Here is a 17,963-nt window from a genome sequence, read left to right on the forward strand (position 1 = left end):
AAAGAAAAAACAGGCAACAGGCAGCAATGAGCAAAACAACAACAAGCAAATGAATGTAAACAATGATCAAAAAAAAAGGAGCAAAAACAATGGGCAAACAGGAGGGAGCCAATGGGAGGGGAAGATACAAAATAGTAATAAGCTGGTTAAAATTTGTTTACCTCCATTATTTGTTAGGGAAATGCAAATCAAAATCAAAATTAGATTCCACTACAAACCCACTAGAACAGCTATAATCCAAGAGACTACAAAAACAGCTGTTGGATCATTCAAAGAGAAATGGAATCATCAAAATTTCCTGGTGGGCATGTAAAAGGATATAATCACTTTGTATAGTAGTTTGGCAGTTTCTTTAAAATATTAAACATATACTCCCCATACAACCCAGCAATTATACTGTAGGTATCTACCCAAAATAAATGAAAGCATTTGTCTACACAAAGACATACATCAGAGTGGCATTATTTTCAATAGCCAAAAAAGTGGAAACAATCTAAATGTCCATCAAGATGCATGGAGAAACAAAATGTGGTATATCCATACAGTGACAAATTAATACTATTCAGGAATAAAAAGGAATAAACTCTTAACACATGCTACAACATGGGTGGAACTCAAAAATATCATACTAAGTGAAAGACGCTATATAGAAGAGGCTACATATATTTAATTTCATTACAGGAGATTTCTAGAAAAGCAAATCTGTAGCCAGAGAAAGCAAATCCGTTTTTTGGAGCTTAAGGAGAGAGCCAATCAATGCTTGCAAGGGAGTCATTGGGAGAAATGTTCTAAAACAGCTTTGTGGGGATGCCTTCAGAACTCTATACATTCACTAAAAATTATTAAACCAAAAAAAAAAATTACATGGTTTTATACCTCTAGGCTTTGACACATGATATATTGAAATGTCCTTTCACCCACCCATAACTTCTTATAAACTTCTACTGATCCTCCACTGGGGAGTGGATATATCTCAATGGAGCTCAATGATTGAGTGCCTGCCTCTCCCAGATCAATCCCTGGTACCTCCACACACACAAAAAAAAAACAAAAAACAAAACAAAACAAAACTCATCTCCCTTGTTACATGATTTGTGAGGCATTCTCTGAACATTTTAAGAAGACTGAATAATTTGTTTTTCTGTACCATGTTCATAAACGTTGTTCATATATCATATTAGATGATGAAATATTGAGGAAGGATTTTTATGTTTTATTGATCTTTTAATTCTTCTAAGTGTCTGACATATGGTTGGTATTTAAAGATACGCAGAAGGAAGCAGGCCATGATAGTTGTAGAAAATCAAATAAAATTAAAGCGACTGGGCACTCATGGATCATATTTTAAAACAGGGACTCTTACAGATGTTTAGTTTTGTAATTCTCACCTAACGCTTTGAAATAGGGATTTCTATCCCTGCTTTGCATATGGGAAAACTGAGGTTTAACAAGTTCAGTAGTATATCTGTTGACAAGGTAGTCTTGCATATTTTTAAATGAATTTATATTTTATTAATATTTATCAATAAAATTGATTAAAAATTGTTTCTTTGCACCTGTGGCATTAAACCATATTATTTACAAATATGAGGCGCTGTTGACATATTTTCCACCCATCAATATAACCATCACTTATTCATATTTTCATTCATTCAAGTGTAAGAAAGGACAGTAAGCACATTCTTTTTTAGAACACATGAAAGGAGGTTTTAAATCTACCTGGTTTTCTTTTTATTTGCTTTCCCCCCAATTTAAGGAAAGCACTGTCTCATTCCATACCCAGGAGAACTGCACTCTCTCCGTGAAGACACAGATGAAAGTCTGTAAAATCAAAACCCACCAACACTTCAGAGAAACACTTGGTTAGTTCGCATTTGGGCGACGGGCCGGGACCGCCCCACTCTGCCGGGTCTCCTTGGCCCACACGGCGTCGCTCCCCTGCCCAGGGACGCGCTCTGCGTGCAGCGCGGGGACGGGCACCTGCGCGCGGGGCCTCCGGCGTCCTCCCCGAGCTCGACTTTCCTCCCCAGCCACCGCATCCTCTGAGGCACCCCCCGCCACCCAATTGTGGACTCTGAAAAAGTAACCTTCCACCCTTCCACAAATCTGGCATATAACATTTGACAAACTTGTGTACCCCTTCTGGCCACGCACGGTATCTGGAGCACCAGATCAGCCACGGATTTAATTCGTAACCCACGGCCCTGGATCCTTCCTTTGCTGCTGCCGTCGCCAGACGTGCGCCAAGGCCCGCGTCCACCACCGAGCTTCTTCTGCGGCGCAACACTGTCATTTTTCAATCTGCCTGGGGGTTGCAGGGACAAAACGCGAACACATTTTTGGAGGGCTGGTACTGTAAACGGCGTGACTGCAGCACCCACGGCCACAAGGGACCCACCCGCAATCCCGGTAAGCAAGAACCACCAATTATTATTATTTTTTCCTTCAAACTGTGGCTTCAAAACTTGTAGGGAGAACATATTCTGATGGACTTTCTTCCTCAAGTGCTTCCAGGGTAAACCTCCTCCTCCCTCCACCGCGAGTTGCATGATTTTAAAGAGCACAATTTAATCGCTGGGCGCAGTAGACTTGGGTCTGCGACCCACCTCGCCATCTGTCAGCGCCTTGACTCTGCAAGGTATTTAATCCTCTAAGACATGGTTTCTTCCTTGTAAAATATGGCTATTCTAGTGCCTCGGAGGGTTATTATGGCAACATATTTAAACCCTTCAGCCCAGTGCTTACTAGAGGTGTTTGACAGTAGTTAGCTCTGATCATTATTGCAACTGAGTCACTATTTGCAAGCTTCCTTGCAGGTCGCTCCCACCCCAGCAGCTCTGGACTCTTCTGTTTGGGAAGATGCAAAGAGGAAAGGAAAAGTGAGACAATCTTTTCCCTTTTCCCTCTAGTTCCTCTTGGCACACTGCTTTTCCAGACAATCTGAGAGCTTCCCTGGAGTTGAGGAGAGGGAAATCACCTTTATTCAGTGTGATGCAAAAAGCTGAAACCAGGATGGTGTGAAAGCAAGGAGGAACACACAGTCCTCAAAAGTTTCCCATCCCACTATCTAGCCAATATGGAAAATGATTTAATGCAACGCTTCAAAGAGCGGATGCCTCCAAAAACCAGTAGAGAGGAATGAAAGCAAAGAATGCTGAGCTGGGAGCAAAACGTGCCTTTCTGAGCCTATTTTGATGATATTTTTTTATGTCCTGACTTATGACAAAGAGAAATATTTGGTGCTAGTATTAAGCTAGGGATATGATAGATATCTTTAATTACATGATAATCAGAGATGAACTAATTAGATAACCACTTGATAACTAATCAGTTGCAACATTCATAAAACTGTTTCTCATTTCCTCTTTATATCAATTTAACAGATGGTGTCTGGTGTTTAAGGACAGAACTTGCAGATACGAGTAGAGAAGTGTGATTATGTTTGAAGGATCAAATATTTGGTGCAGGCATTAAGAAGCCAGTAAGACTGTGATACTGAGAAACACGAGTGATTTACTGCTGGATTTAATCTACTTGAAAAAATCTAGGTGCCACATTAAGAAAACCAAAATGTCATCAGCTAACACCTGAAATTCCTCAGCACCATCTGTCTGTAATATTAAACAAAATCCAGAAACTCTGGGAGAAAGAAGATGGAAAATTTGATGAACTTCGCCTGGGCAACTTGATAAATGTTCCTTTTGTGGCTAGTCCATAGACAGCAAGTGCCTGCAACCACTGAGAAGCCTGTGTAGTGGTTTGTTCATCTGTGAAAAGGATTTGCTCTCTCTAGGAAGTGCTACTGGCCACTTAGCTTTCTTTCCTTGCAGAGTTCCTTTGAAAACAAATTTTTCCTCATTCATTCACTCAGCTCCACTCCTTCTCCACTCTTTGGACCAGATTTTCATTGGTAATCCAAGTTTATGAAACGCTAAGATCTAGTCATGGATTTATACGCTTAGCTGCATAGAAGCTCTTCCACAAACATTCACTGGCCTGCTGCAATGTACCAGACACTGTGCTAGGCCTTGGGTATAAAAGGTATATTTTGCTAAGAAGAATGTGTCATTATTTCCATAGAAATACTAAGATTTTATGAATCAGTAAGGGAAAACAATCTGCTAAGTATAACTGTAAGTTGACATTAGCTATAAGATGCCTACAGATTTCAGAGCTATTCGAATGTGAAAAATGTGCTATTGAGAATCAACAAAATTGGGTGGATGCCATTTATGTAGACTTATGTTAACTTTATTTGCTTTTCAGAATGGCCATTTCATTTCTCATTAGTAAAAATTGAATTTTCTAAAGAAAAAGGAAAGTGTTATTATGGTGTATTAACATCTTCTATTCTCCATTTGCCTTTTAAGTTTTGTCATTTTGTCAATTCTATTTTTTTCACAAACATATCTATCTAGTAGTTTGGATAAGATTGATATAAGTAGACCTGGGTGAACTTCTTTATCAAAATTGGGTTTCTGAAATGAGCTAGCCTTAGAACCGTCTGGATAAACCCAATATAATTGAAGAAAGAAGATCATTTTTTTTTTGTCATCTTTTATTTCATTACAAGAAAATTTTTTTTGATATATAGATTAATTTAGGATAAATGAACATGTTATTTTCATAACGAATCCTATGAATATGGAAGAAACATTTTTAATCCCTAATATTTCATAATATAATATCTTCAAGCATGGGAGATGGAGAATTGATTCACTTAAAAAAAGCATTTATTAAATAAACATCTACAATATTACAGTAGTGCTATATAAACAGAAATAAGTAAGTCACTCTCCATAACCTCAAAAAGTTATATGAATGTTAGCACTTGAATTTATAAATCTTTAAATGCTTTTCATTTTAAAGAAATTGTATTAATCAGATATATTCTTAATAAATACCAGATCAAGTTAAATTATTGAGCAAATATTTGCTAATCCAGTACAAAGTAGGAAACTTTCTCTAACCTCAAGAAGACTAAGAACAATCCTTAACTTCCATGAAATTTAAGTAACTGAAATTGATCTTTTTGGGCCTCAGTGCCCTAATTTATAACACACACAAAAAAAGACTATGAAGAACCTTAATAATATAATAATTTTATAATTCTGAGTGTAAAGTCCATGTTGAATTTCTGGGATGTGACAAAAAGCATGACATTATGTTTAGTAATATAAACCTTGTCATATATCTGGATTAATGAATGATCAACTAAATAATTGCTAATAAATTAAAATTTAAAGAACAGAATCTCTTGTTTGTTAGGTATGAGACAAGAAATGTGGTGAAAGAAGTCAAGGTTTGCAAAGATGAGGAAATCTATCATTTCAGGGGTATGTTCTCCCTTCAAACCAGGTGTGCCATCTGCTTGTATCCTTTGGCATCCAAGAAAAAGGGGATTTAGCTCCCTGACCCTGTCTGCTGAAAAATCCATATTCTCTCCTGCTTTTGCTCTTAAAAGCTCTTGTTCCCTTAAGTTTCTCCCTTTTCTTATTTCATCTCACATTCCTGTGTGTACCCTCATTACTTGGACCTGATGAGACATTTTGCTTTTATCATTTTGAGCCTCAACATTACCTCTCAGACGCAGTTTTACCAGATCCTTTGGCTCCAGCCACTATGCAGATTCCCCATGTAATATACATAATCATATAACACACACTATCTCACCCAGACTTCCAGGACTCAGGCCACTGCCCACCTTGGTCTTCTAGGCCATTGCCTACTTTGGGCCTGTGGGACCACCGATAAGTGAAGAACAGACAAAAAATTCCCAGGTTACAAGGAGGAAAACAAAGGGACAGATCACCTCCCGCAGGGGATCAAAGTTCATTTGGAGACATTGCCATAATTACGTGACAGGTGGAGAATTTGAGAACAATTGCCTAAAGTATATTTCTGATGATCTTCCATTTATTTATAGACTCAGGCTGTCTGCCATTTTTGATGTTGACTTTTTGATTTTTGTTCATTTGTTTGACATCGAAAGCCTCACAGGAAAAATTAAGTGAAGTCAATCATGTCTTCTGATATCATTTTAATGCATATGCATGAACAAAGCAAATACATATGTACCAGAGAAATTTGCTGTTGCATTATTCGGAAGCTTTTTAAAAATGGGTGTCAAGGAAAGAGTTTCAAAGTAAGAAAAAGGAAACATAACCCTGGTACTGCGATTCACTTTCTGTGAAACCTGGAATCACTCAGAGCACCTGACTTTTCTATTTTCCGAAAAAATAAATGGAGATAGGATAGGTTAACTTTTAGCAATTCTTTTCAGTTTGAAAATTCTATTATTTTAAACACTTTGTATCTAGGTTCCCTGGAAGTGAAAATACAAGATGATATTTCATGCCTAAAGATTATCTCGAAAGGATTGAGAGACACTTCTATGAAAGAAACTTGTTTCCTTTTGCCTACATAAACTTTAAGGAAGAATCACTTTAAAAATTAGTTTGCTGGAGGATAAACTTGGGACTGTAAACATAGTGAACCCTGTTGCAGATAATGATTGTGGGTAAGAGTACAAATATAAGAATGTTATTTCATGAACTGTAACAAACATGCATCACTGTTACAAGTTGTTAATAATAGAGTGGTATATAGGAAAAACACATCTGATGCACATTTTAGACCAGAGTTAAAAGTAATTTTGTTATACTATTTAATCAATTGTAACAAAGGTACTATACTAATGCTAAGTTTCAAAAATAGAGGTGTATAAGGGGAAAGAATTTTTGTTTTTGGAGTAATTAAAATTTTAAAAAATTGTGGGGATGAATGCACAACTCTGTGAGATTGTACTGAGAGCCACTGATTATATATTTGAATTAGTTGTATGGTGTGCGAACAAAACTCTTTTAAAGAGTTGGTTTTAAAAGCTTGGTTGGACCAGTTGACCCGAAAATTGAATACGTGGACCATTCTTATATATAATTAATCGAGTAAGGACTTTAGTTACTTTGGTAACTTTTCATTACTCTGTTCTTCTAGCATTCTGCTCCCCTTTCTGCTCCTCCAGTTGGGGTAAGTCATTTTGAGGCCTCCGCTGATAAACCTTAGTTGGTATAATGACACTTAGGAAAAAATCCATTCTAAATCCCTACTAATTCAGGCCAGGTTTTTTCAAACATAAAGTCTAGGGTAATAGCATAGTAATGTACTGGACTAACTCTCCCATCAATAACAAATAGAAACTCTGGACAACAGTTTTGAAAAAAAATTATTTAAAGGCCCAAAGCTCAGAAAATGGAAGGGATTTACCCTTGAAAAAAGGGAAGCACATTGGGTCAGAACCACATGTATATACCTTTACCTCTGAGGACACACCCTAGTTCACATGGGTTGGTTATAACTTTCGGGCCTTTTTCAGTTCATGACTTGTCCTTTGCCTTCCATATATCTTGGCTCTTGCTCTTATCACTCATTCCACCTGATTCCCATGATTTTCACCCTTTTAATCCCAGCTAATGGACTAATTATTTAGTTAAACCTTGCATGACCTTTCAAGACTTCAGTGAAATTTCCCTTTTCACTTTTGCTGTAGGTGCCACTCATTTGTTTCTATATACAATTTCTTATTTTATTAACCTTCAAAACAAAATGCCTGTAAAAATTGTCTCATAGCTTTCTATTGCATTCTTTTGAGAACTATAATATCACTTCTGGAAAGTCTATCTTTTTTGAATTTTTGGGAGTTTGAAGTAAATCTTGCCTGGGATTGAATACTGGCTTGGACTTTGGGCATAACACAACCACTATAAGCCTCACTATTTTCCATTTTAAAAAGAGAGTGATGACAATAATTATCTTTAGGGTTGTGATGAGACGAAAGTAAGATGGCTAATTAAAATTACCTGGAATGAGTAGATACCCTTCCATTGTAAACTGCAGTGACTTTTTTTGAAAGCCTTAGTATGCTAGATTCTAAAAGTAGCACAGTTTCTTCCCATCTTGAATTTTGGCTTTGCCTTTGGGATATTAGCAACAACAACTCAAACAGTGGCTTGGAAAGCACTTGTGCATTGGAACTTGGCCCAACTTGTGGCTCTGGAGAAGTCCAGGCTAGCTTACTGAAAAACAAGAGACCATGGGAAGTAGAGGCAAGTGTTCTCCTCTAGTGAGATCTCCCTCAGAACAGTCTTCCTTAACCAAGATTGGCTGATATACAGAATTATGGAAAATAAAAAATATTTACTCTTTTAATTCACTATGTTTTGGGACTGTTGTTACATAACAACAGCTAACAGATCATTTATGACAGGAAATATTTGATTCACTTTGATACACACTCATATTATTTTTAAACTAAAAGATGTAATGATCACAAAGCCTATTAGACAGATAGAGGCACTTTTTTTTGGTGATATATGTGAATCCTGGGCTAAAAATCTGACATTGGCTTCTATCTTAAAGTAGTTGATTTATTTTATCAACCAAAATTTCAGTTACTAAGACTGTTACAGGGCATTTCTGGGAACCTAAGTAGTTCCTATTGATTATCTGTGAGTTTTAGGCAGTTTCTTGTTTAACCTTGCCAAATCTGAGGACCATCCAATATGTTCTTAATAGTAGAAGCAAATGACATTTTAAAAGTGGATATATGAACACATGGGCCATCCCCTTCCAATCTCTACCTGTCTATTAAATATCATTACTTTGCATTTAGGTCCCATTGCATTTAGGACCCATTGCATTTAGGTCCAAGTGCCACCTATATCCCCAATATAACAAAAAGGCTGCACTTGATCTACCTGCATTCAATCTACCCAGCCTCAACTGTGTATCTCCATTTTGCTCCATGTGTGCTAGCTATCTAGCCTTCTTTCACATCTTGGTGTCCTCCATGCAGCCTCCTACCACAAGAACATTGCCTGATCTTTCTGCCTAGAAGGTATTTTTACCCACCTACTCCAAATATTGTTCATTCTTATATAGCTTTTGGATCTCAATTAAAAAGTTATTTTTCCAAAGGCAGTTTCTGGATTCTCCCATCCCCCCATTTATTTCAAGCTCCATTATGTTTTATTGGTGCCATATCCCTTAGTTAACAATCAACATTTTATTATCTCAAGTATTGATTTAATGTCTCCCTGTCTCATTAAATGATATCATTCATGAGAAAGGAAACTGAGTCTATGTTTCTTAACCATTGTAGCTTCAGAATATAACATAGTTCGAAATTCAGAATAAAATCCTCAAATATCTGCTTCCAACCCTAACACAATAACTGATTCCAAACTTAACCTTCCAATATGAGCAACAATAAAAGTGTGCAACATATATGATGCAAATGTTTTTCAGGCACTGGGGAACAGGCAGCATAGGATGGTCATTCTTGTAGAAAGGAATAAACCCAAAGTAGAACCTATAACCATCACACCTGTCCTTCTGCAGTGGAAAGAAGTAGAACCCAAGAAAAGCAGTTGGGTGGCTAAACCAAGAAGGTGGAAAATGGAGTCCTGGGCTGCTGCAATGATAGACTTTGGGGACAGTGTGCTGGAGAAGAGGAAGCTGGGCAGAGTGGAGGTCCAAGAAGTCTGTGCAAAGACTCACTGAAGGCCCTGGGCTGAAGGTTGGCCTGTGCATGCCCAGGCAAGATGTCCCAAGAATTAGCCGAGATTGCATTTTTAGAGTTGAGATTTGAATTGAAAAGCCAGAGGTCAGGTAGTATTATCCCAGTGGGGAGACCTCACTGAGCTCCTCAGATACTCAGTTAAACCCTCAGAAGGTCATTGTATTAGAGTAAGGATAATGCCGGAGGGCAGGAGTCAGCAAACAATAGCTACAAGGAACACAGTGTGGCTAAATAAATAGAAGACAAAGTTGTCTTCAAAAGGAGAATTATTATCACAGATAAATGTGGGACAATTCATCAAGGACATCTAACAAATAAGTGTATACTCCTAATAACAGGCTTTATAATGGGAGAAATAGACAAGTTCACCATTATAGTTGGAGATCTTATGTTTCTATTCCAAGGAAAATAAATATTAGTAAATGTACTATAGATTTGAATAAGACTATTCTATGATAGTATAAAATTCAAATTCAGAGATGACACCTAGAAGTTTTTTCAAAATCTTTGAAAATTAAGCAATGCACTTCTGAATAACCTCTTTGGTCAAAAAAGAAATAATGAGGGGAAAGAGAATTTATTTTAGCTTAAGTATAATGAAAATACAATGCATCAAAATTGTTGTGATGCAGCTAAAGTGGTACTTAGAGAGAATTTTATGAATTTAAATTGATACACCAGAAAAGAACAGCTTAAAATGGATAGTTTATCTTTCCATCTTAAGATGCTTAAAAAATAATAGCAATTGAAATCCTAAGTAACTAGAAGGAATAAATAGCATAGTAAAGATAGAAACAAATATTAATGAAAATAGGAAATTCTCAAACTATAAAAAAATAGAGAAAATTATATCTAAGTTTATTTCTTTAAAAATTGATCAAGCAAAAATGGTCAAGAAAAAAATTAGAGAAGACACACCTTACTAATAACAGGAGTGAACGTAGAAATATTGTGGCATATCCTATGAAAATTAAAAAGGATAAAATGTAGTATCATAAATTATTTTGTGCAAATAAATTCAATAACCCATGCAAGTTGAATGAATTTACCAAAATAACAATTTAAGAAAAATGAAACAAGAAGGAATTTGAATAGCTCAAAACACTTTAAAATCTCAAATTTGAATTACATAAGGTGAAAAAAATCTTTCTGCAAAGAAAACTTCAGATGCAAACGTTTCACTAGTCAACTCTATCAAAAATTTAAGGTAGAAAGAATGCCTATATTCCACAAGGTCTTCATGAAATAAAGAGAGAAGGAAGCCCTCTTTGATTCATTTTATGGGGCCAGCATCACTCTGTCAGATAATCCTTGAAATGGCCCTACAAGAAAACACAGGTAAGGAACAATATCTACCATAAACGTACTACAAGCATCCTTAATAAAATATGAGCAAATAGACAAGTGAGGTTTATCCCAAGAACATAGGTTAGGTAAACATTAAAAAAATCAATAATCAAAATTCATCACTTTAATAGAATAAGAAAGAAAAAAATATCTCAATAGAAGCAGAAAATGCATATGAAAAAAATTCTAGTTCACTTATGATAAAACCTCTCAGTCTACTAGGAATATAAGGGGACATCCTCAACCTGATAAAGGACATCTATCAAAACCTCCAGCTAATATAATACTTAATAGGAAATATTAAATGTGTCTCCCTAGATTGGGAACCAGGCAAGAGCAATCACTTAATGATACTTTTATTTAATAGGCTGTACAATGCAAAAGATAAATAACTAAAAGGCATCCCGCTTGGAATTATGTTCATTGTAGATGCTATGATGACCAATTTAGAAAACCATGAAAAATCAACGAAAACCAAAACAGGACTAGAACTAATGTGAATTTTCCCAAGGTTGCAGAATATAAATATAAAACAGAATCTTCACTGAGTATTTGTTGAATACATGAATTAATGATTAGGGTATTCAGTTCTTATTGCTACTACATAAAAATGGCCACGTATTTCGCATCTTAAAACAATACAAACTTATCATATCATGGTTGCGATGACATAGGTCTCACTGGGCTAAAATCAAGTGTTTACAGGCTGCATCCCTTACTGGAGGCTCTGAGGAAGAATCTGCTCCCAGACTTATTCAGGTTCTTGGCAGAATTCGGTTCCTGGTGGTTTTAGGGTTGAGGTCTACATTTCCTTGCTGACTGTCAGCCACGGACTCATTCTCAGCTTCAATAGCCCCCCACATTCCTTGGCTCATGGTTCCCTTCAACAGCCCCCCACATTCCTTGGTTCATGGTTCCCTTCAACGACCCCCCACATTCCTTGGCTCATGGTTCCCTTCATCTCTAGAGCCAGTGATGGTGGTGAGACTCCTTCTCAAGCCTCATCTCTCTCACTGACCCTTCTTTCTCTTCCTCTTTTAAGGACCTGTGTGATTAAAGTGGTCACACCTGGACTCTCCAAGATGCTCTCCTTATCTTAAGGTCAACCTTGGTTACTTACCTTCAGGCCAGCTACTTTAATTTTACTTGAAAATTACCTTTTGCCAGGCAATGTAACATCTTCACAAGCATAACACCAGGGAGTGAAGATGATGGGGATCAAAATCCAAGGAACCAAATTTGGAATAGGTCCTTTTACTAATACCAGAACCAAGCAGAGGTCAGTTTGTCAACAGGCCTCTACTATTACATAAGGGATCTGTCCATTAACTTAATAGTTACCTGTTTATGCACATAAATACACATGCACCAGCTATTTTTCAAATGTGTGGGTGCCTTTTAATAAAAAAAATGCAGATTCATTTAAAATTTCACAGCATTTATCATTTACTTTGCTATTATTCATTTTCCATTCAACAGACACTAAAACTTCAGAGCTACTTTGAAGTGACAATCCAGCAGTGAATACATTTTTTTCGCTTCTTACTTCATGATCACAAAATATAGGAATCATTGTAGACTTGTATCTCCCTATTATACTCAGTAGCCACGAGACTTGGGCTTGACTGTACCTTGCAACCTAATGGGGAATTGTTTGTATGCTGGATTATGGGTGATGCTTGTGTTGGAATTGGAGAATGTGAACTATCATAGACCTTTGCGGGAAAAAAAAAAATACACCAATTACCAGACCAGCTTAACCTGCTTATGGCTTACCTTTTTATAAAATGGTTTTAAATTAAAATGGTTCCTAAAAACTATGCTTATTTACTCTCTGCTAACACTACAGCACTTGTCTTTAAAACTGGAAATATAAATAACAGCATTCAGAAAAGAAAATAACCCAGAATATCACCACCCAATAATGACTTCTATGAACACTTTTAATATAGTATTTTCTAGTCTTCTTTTTCTACACGTACACATATATTTCTATTATTTAAAAATAGATTACATTGTACATGCTTTTTATATATGTGCTATTAAACAAATACTATGCCTTAAGCATTTTTCATACTAATATTTATTATTCTATGTCATAATTTTCAAAGTTGATAAATATAGTATATAAATATATTATAATTTATCCAACTAATCAACAATTTTTGAATATTTTATTATTATTGATTATATTGATTGTTGCTAAACCACTGATTATTACATTCCTTTGATCATAATTATGTAGCCTAATACACTTCCAGTATCAGAATTCCATTATTTTTATTTCAAAACTTTCTAATTTACTAACTCAAGTCATTTCCAAAGTTCAAACCTAAATATTCAAAGAACTTTAAAAATATTACTTATGTTACCCCCTGTTGATTAACTAAGCTGAGAAATTTGGTTAGAAATAAAAAGTTTTAAAAATACCTAACAGTGGTAAATTCTTTAACATGGAGAATTGCCTCAGGTTTAAAAGCAAATCATGGGAGAAGAGGTGGCTCAAGTCCTTGGGTGGCTCCCTACACATGGGAGGTCCCAGATTCGGTTCCTGGCGACTCCTAAAAAAAAGATGAGCACACAATGAACAGACACCAAGAGCAGACAGCGGATAGCAACTGCGAAATGGGGGGCATGGGTAGGGGAGAAAGAAATAAATAATAAAATAAGGTTAAAAAAAAGCCAATCATGCTGTACTTGTAAAAACAGTAACAAAAATTGAACCGTCTGGCTTTATTTTCAATTTGATGAGATTACAAATTGAGTAGCCACAGTACAAGTGTGAATCTTGGTTCAATCTTAATGTTACAGCAGCAAACATGTTTTTTGGCTTTAGCTCCATTTCTGTTCCTCTCAGTATGCTACATAGGACACCCATTGTGCAGAGCTTGGGATCACTTTGCCAAAGAGCTGCTTTTCTTTGACCTTCCTTTCTTGTCTCATTGAATTGGCTTTAGGTCAATATATCTGAGGTTTTTTTGTTTGTGTGTTTGATTTGCTTTTTTTTTTCCTTTTACCAAGGCAGGAAAAGGTTTACCCTTATAAACTATGTGTTATAACCATCTCCCTGTATGGCACATCCTGGGCCTTTAAAATACTGAGTTTGCCCACTCACTGGAGGTGAGTGGAGGCTGATGCAGACTTTACAATACACACATCCAACTGCTGTGACTCCACTCCCACCATCTCCTAATCCCCTTAACCTTCTCACACTCTCACTCACTTGCTTTCTCTTTCTTAAAACCCTATCACTTATTAACTTTTCACTACCATATAATTGACTTTAAAAATACACCTATTACTTATTGTCTGTCTCCCTCATGTCTCCCATCTTTAGTATATAATTACCATGAGATCAGGGAATTGATACTGCTTCGACTGTTTGGTTCAATGATATATCCCAAGAGCTTGAAAGAGTGCCTGGCACATAGCAGGCTCTCAATAATTGCTTATTGAATGCATGAATTAATGAATGAATGGGCTAGGAATGGAGAGCAGCAAATCCCACTGGAGAGGAAGAACCACAGTCGCTTTGTTCAAAAGGAAACTGAAATATGCACTTCACAGTTCAGTAACCATCCCTATAATTGGTCTGCACTGACCCAGATTGGGAAGCCTGGATTGATTAAACACTTGGGGAAAATAGATCCTCGAAAAGACCTATTCCTGTCCCCTTCTGCCAGTCTGCACTCAGCTTCCATTTACCGATTCAGTTTTACGAGGGGGCGCAAAATCATTACATGGTCAGAGGGTGTCTTGGGGCCTGGAGTTGCAGCCCGTATTTTCACTCAGCAGAATTTTTAATCCACAACTTCCAAGAGCAGTTGAGATCCTGCTGGGCTGCAAGCACCCAACAGGCATAAACAAGTCCTGGAATAAAGATATTCATGAAGTGATTGGTTCCAGCTCCTAGCAGCACACCACCTTTCTCCCCAGGCGTGCAGAAGCTTGCAAGCCTGGGCGGCCACAGGGAATGCAAAAGACCCCTCTCTGTGGCATAGCCAGCCACTTTGTCCCGGAAAGGCAGCTCCCAGCTTTCAGGCTGCTGCAGCTTTGGAATCTGGGTGATTTTTTTTTTTTCTGGTCAAGGTGGGCGACAATGAGAAGGTGCCTGAGAAACTGGGCACCATGGCATCAGTGACTTTGTGAAGACTTTGGGGCAGGCACAGGTTTCGTGGGTAATTAACATGCAGGGCCCCTCGCAGTCAGACACCAGCTCATTAACTCTTATAGCTACAGATTCTGAAGGCTGCAGTGGCCCTCCTTTATATTCATGTATTCTTTCTCCTGCTGTTCTGAGAATACCCAAGCTGCAAGCTCTTGCAAAGGACGCTTGTATTAAAGAATTATTTTTTGTTCCAGCTCCCTGGAGCCGCTTTTTATGATTTAAGGTATACGGAGGCTTTGTCATTTCTCCTCAAAAGGAGTTGGGTTCAGAGAAAGGACCCCAGAAACATCTTCGGTCTGACACGACATCGCTGCTAGCTGCAGCCTGCAGGCCTGTGTCTGGCATAGACTGGGAAATGTGACAGTGCCAAGGGGATGAGGATTTTTCATGCGGTGCTGGGCTAATGCACATCCCTGGTGTCTGGGCCCAGAATTTCCCACACAATATGGGAAGCCTCACAAAGCACAGATATCAGGAGCTGGGTTCTGGTTCCTTGCCTGCACCAGGTCTGCATACGAGGACTGGTCTCACTCACACATTCACTCAACAGCTGCTTCCTGGGTGCTGATCATACCCCAAGCCCTGTGTCAGGGGCTGGGAGCAAAGCCACGTCGCCCCTGCTGCCTGGGAGTTTGCAGGCTAAGGGTGACCCTCTCCATTCTGTGGGGTCTCTTTCTTACCAACAAGTTTGCTTCTGTTTTCTGTAACTTTCCACATTGGCCCATAAACACTTTTCTTGAACAATCAAGGAAGAAAAAGATGTATAGACTGCTGTGTGCTGCCATGCCAGAGTGGTAGAAGGCAGCACTTAGGGCCTTGGATCTCCAGATCAGACATATGTTAGCTCTAATCTGGGGATGTTAACTTACTAGCTCTGTGTCCTCAGATGAGCTGCTTATCTGTGCCACAGTATCTGCATCTGTAAAATGGAAATAACAGTAGCTCACTCAAATGGTTATTTTAATAGTAAATGTAGTACTCATGCAAAGCACTTAGAACTGAGCGGGCCATACAAATAAGCCCTCCAAAGCTAGCTAACATTTTCTCAGGGTTCCCTACCCAGATATAGCTATTAGAGCATGGACCTCCTCAGCAGATATTTAAGAGATTCATCAGAGTTAGGAAAACCATCATTTGCAATCAATAACAAAAGATGCGAAATGAATCCTGCTGCATTTCCACATCTCCAGGTCTACAGAGCGTGAGCCAGCTTTACTCTGGACTTAACCTGACAAGGTGTGCTGAAAGGAGGAAGCAGAGCTCTTCTTCTGGAAGCACATTCTACCTCTGTGATGGCGTCTGAGCTAGATTCTAGGACACTGTTGGAATGCACCAGAGTAAGGCCCACTCAGGCTGCATACAGCTGGAAGGATTAAGCTGTGGGTTGGGAAGAGAAAGCTAAAAGGGAAGTAAGGAGAACACCAGGGTGCAACTGATGTCCTGGCAGCGGGGTAGCCACTGGGAAAAAAGATAGCTTAGGTCCATATCGCACATCATGTAGTTTGAGTTTGCACACCACTGGCTCTGCATTCTGGCTCTATATCTTACTAGTCAGTTATGAATCTCCCTGCCAGTAATGGTAAAAATGGTGTAAACTATTTTCCACCTAATGTGGTAAATATTACATATAACAATTGTAAAATATTTAACCAAGTATTGCACGTAGCAGAGCTTACGATCTAATGATGGATATAGACAGTAAACAAACGTCATATACAGTGTATCCTAAAATAAGTGCATAGAAAGAGAGGACTCCTGTTCTGACGTAGCATGTTACAGTAGCACCTGGCCAAGATCAAAGAGTCAGTTTCTCTGAACTGAGAGTCAAATGATAGATCAGAGTAGCTAGGTGGATGTGGGAAAGAGGGACAGAAGGAGCACTTCAGGAAGAAAAAAAACAGCAAGTACAAAGGTACTGGGGTGGGAAGAAGCTGGAGGAAAAGGACAAACTGAAAGATTTCTACTGGGGCTGGACAACAGACAAGAAGGAAGCAGGGTGAGGATGGGCACATGTTTGATCATATTCCAGTAAGTCAGTAAGAATAGTGCGAGGTCAGACTGGTGTTTTGAAAATATTCCAGCCTCATGTGGAGAATTAAGTGAAGGCAGCAAGTGTAGATTCAGGGAGAATAATTAAGAAGACAACACAGTGATAATAATAATATTAGTAATTACTATTTCTCAGTGATTACTAGAGGGACAGATGTTATTGCATATGCTGATACGGGATTAACTCATTGGATCTTCACAACACCTCTAGTCATTTTCTAATTTTTTTTCTGTTACAGATGAGGAAACTGGTAAAAAAGATTACTCAAGTCAATATACCTAGGTGAAGATAGAATCAGACTCTACAAGAGATACAGGAGGATCAGGTGCTATGCTAGCCCATGACCTAGTTCCAAATACAAGGCAGAGCTATCTGAGAATATAACACTTGTTCTGGAATGCAGTGCTGGAAGGAAACAGAAGGAAAGATGCTCAATTTTCCTGGCTGGAATACATCTAAGAGCCAGCTCCTGGAAGAACCAAGAAACCCCATGTACCCAAGAGATCTAGATAAGGGGGATACAGACAGGTTATTTAGATCTCACAGGGCTACTTAGGGGAACTGCTGCTGAGAGTCCTGAGGAAGAACTCAGAAGAGATCAGGAAGGAAGCAACTGATAATCCCTTTACTGGGATCGTATTAATTTTGCAGAGAGAACATAATGACTCTAGAAGGTGGGGATGTGCATGCAAAGATGAGGCTGGGATCCAGACAAGGTCTCAAAGTCAGGGCATCTTCTAGAGAAAGTTGTGAGTTTAAGAGAAGGAAGCCATATGCTTTCTGTAATTCTAATTCATTTTAATGAATATTTATAGTTT

General features: G+C 38.1%; 1 pseudogene; it reads right to left on the reverse strand.

Annotated features, from left to right (window-relative positions):
• Positions 1–1,847: 1,847 nt before the first annotated feature.
• Positions 1,848–2,549, reverse strand: LOC101419099 (ATP synthase subunit C lysine N-methyltransferase pseudogene; annotated as a pseudogene).
• Positions 2,550–17,963: the final 15,414 nt, after the last annotated feature.

This window comes from Dasypus novemcinctus, chromosome 25, assembly GCF_030445035.2.
Source record: "Dasypus novemcinctus isolate mDasNov1 chromosome 25, mDasNov1.1.hap2, whole genome shotgun sequence".
NCBI classification, from domain to species: Eukaryota; Metazoa; Chordata; class Mammalia; order Cingulata; family Dasypodidae; genus Dasypus; species Dasypus novemcinctus.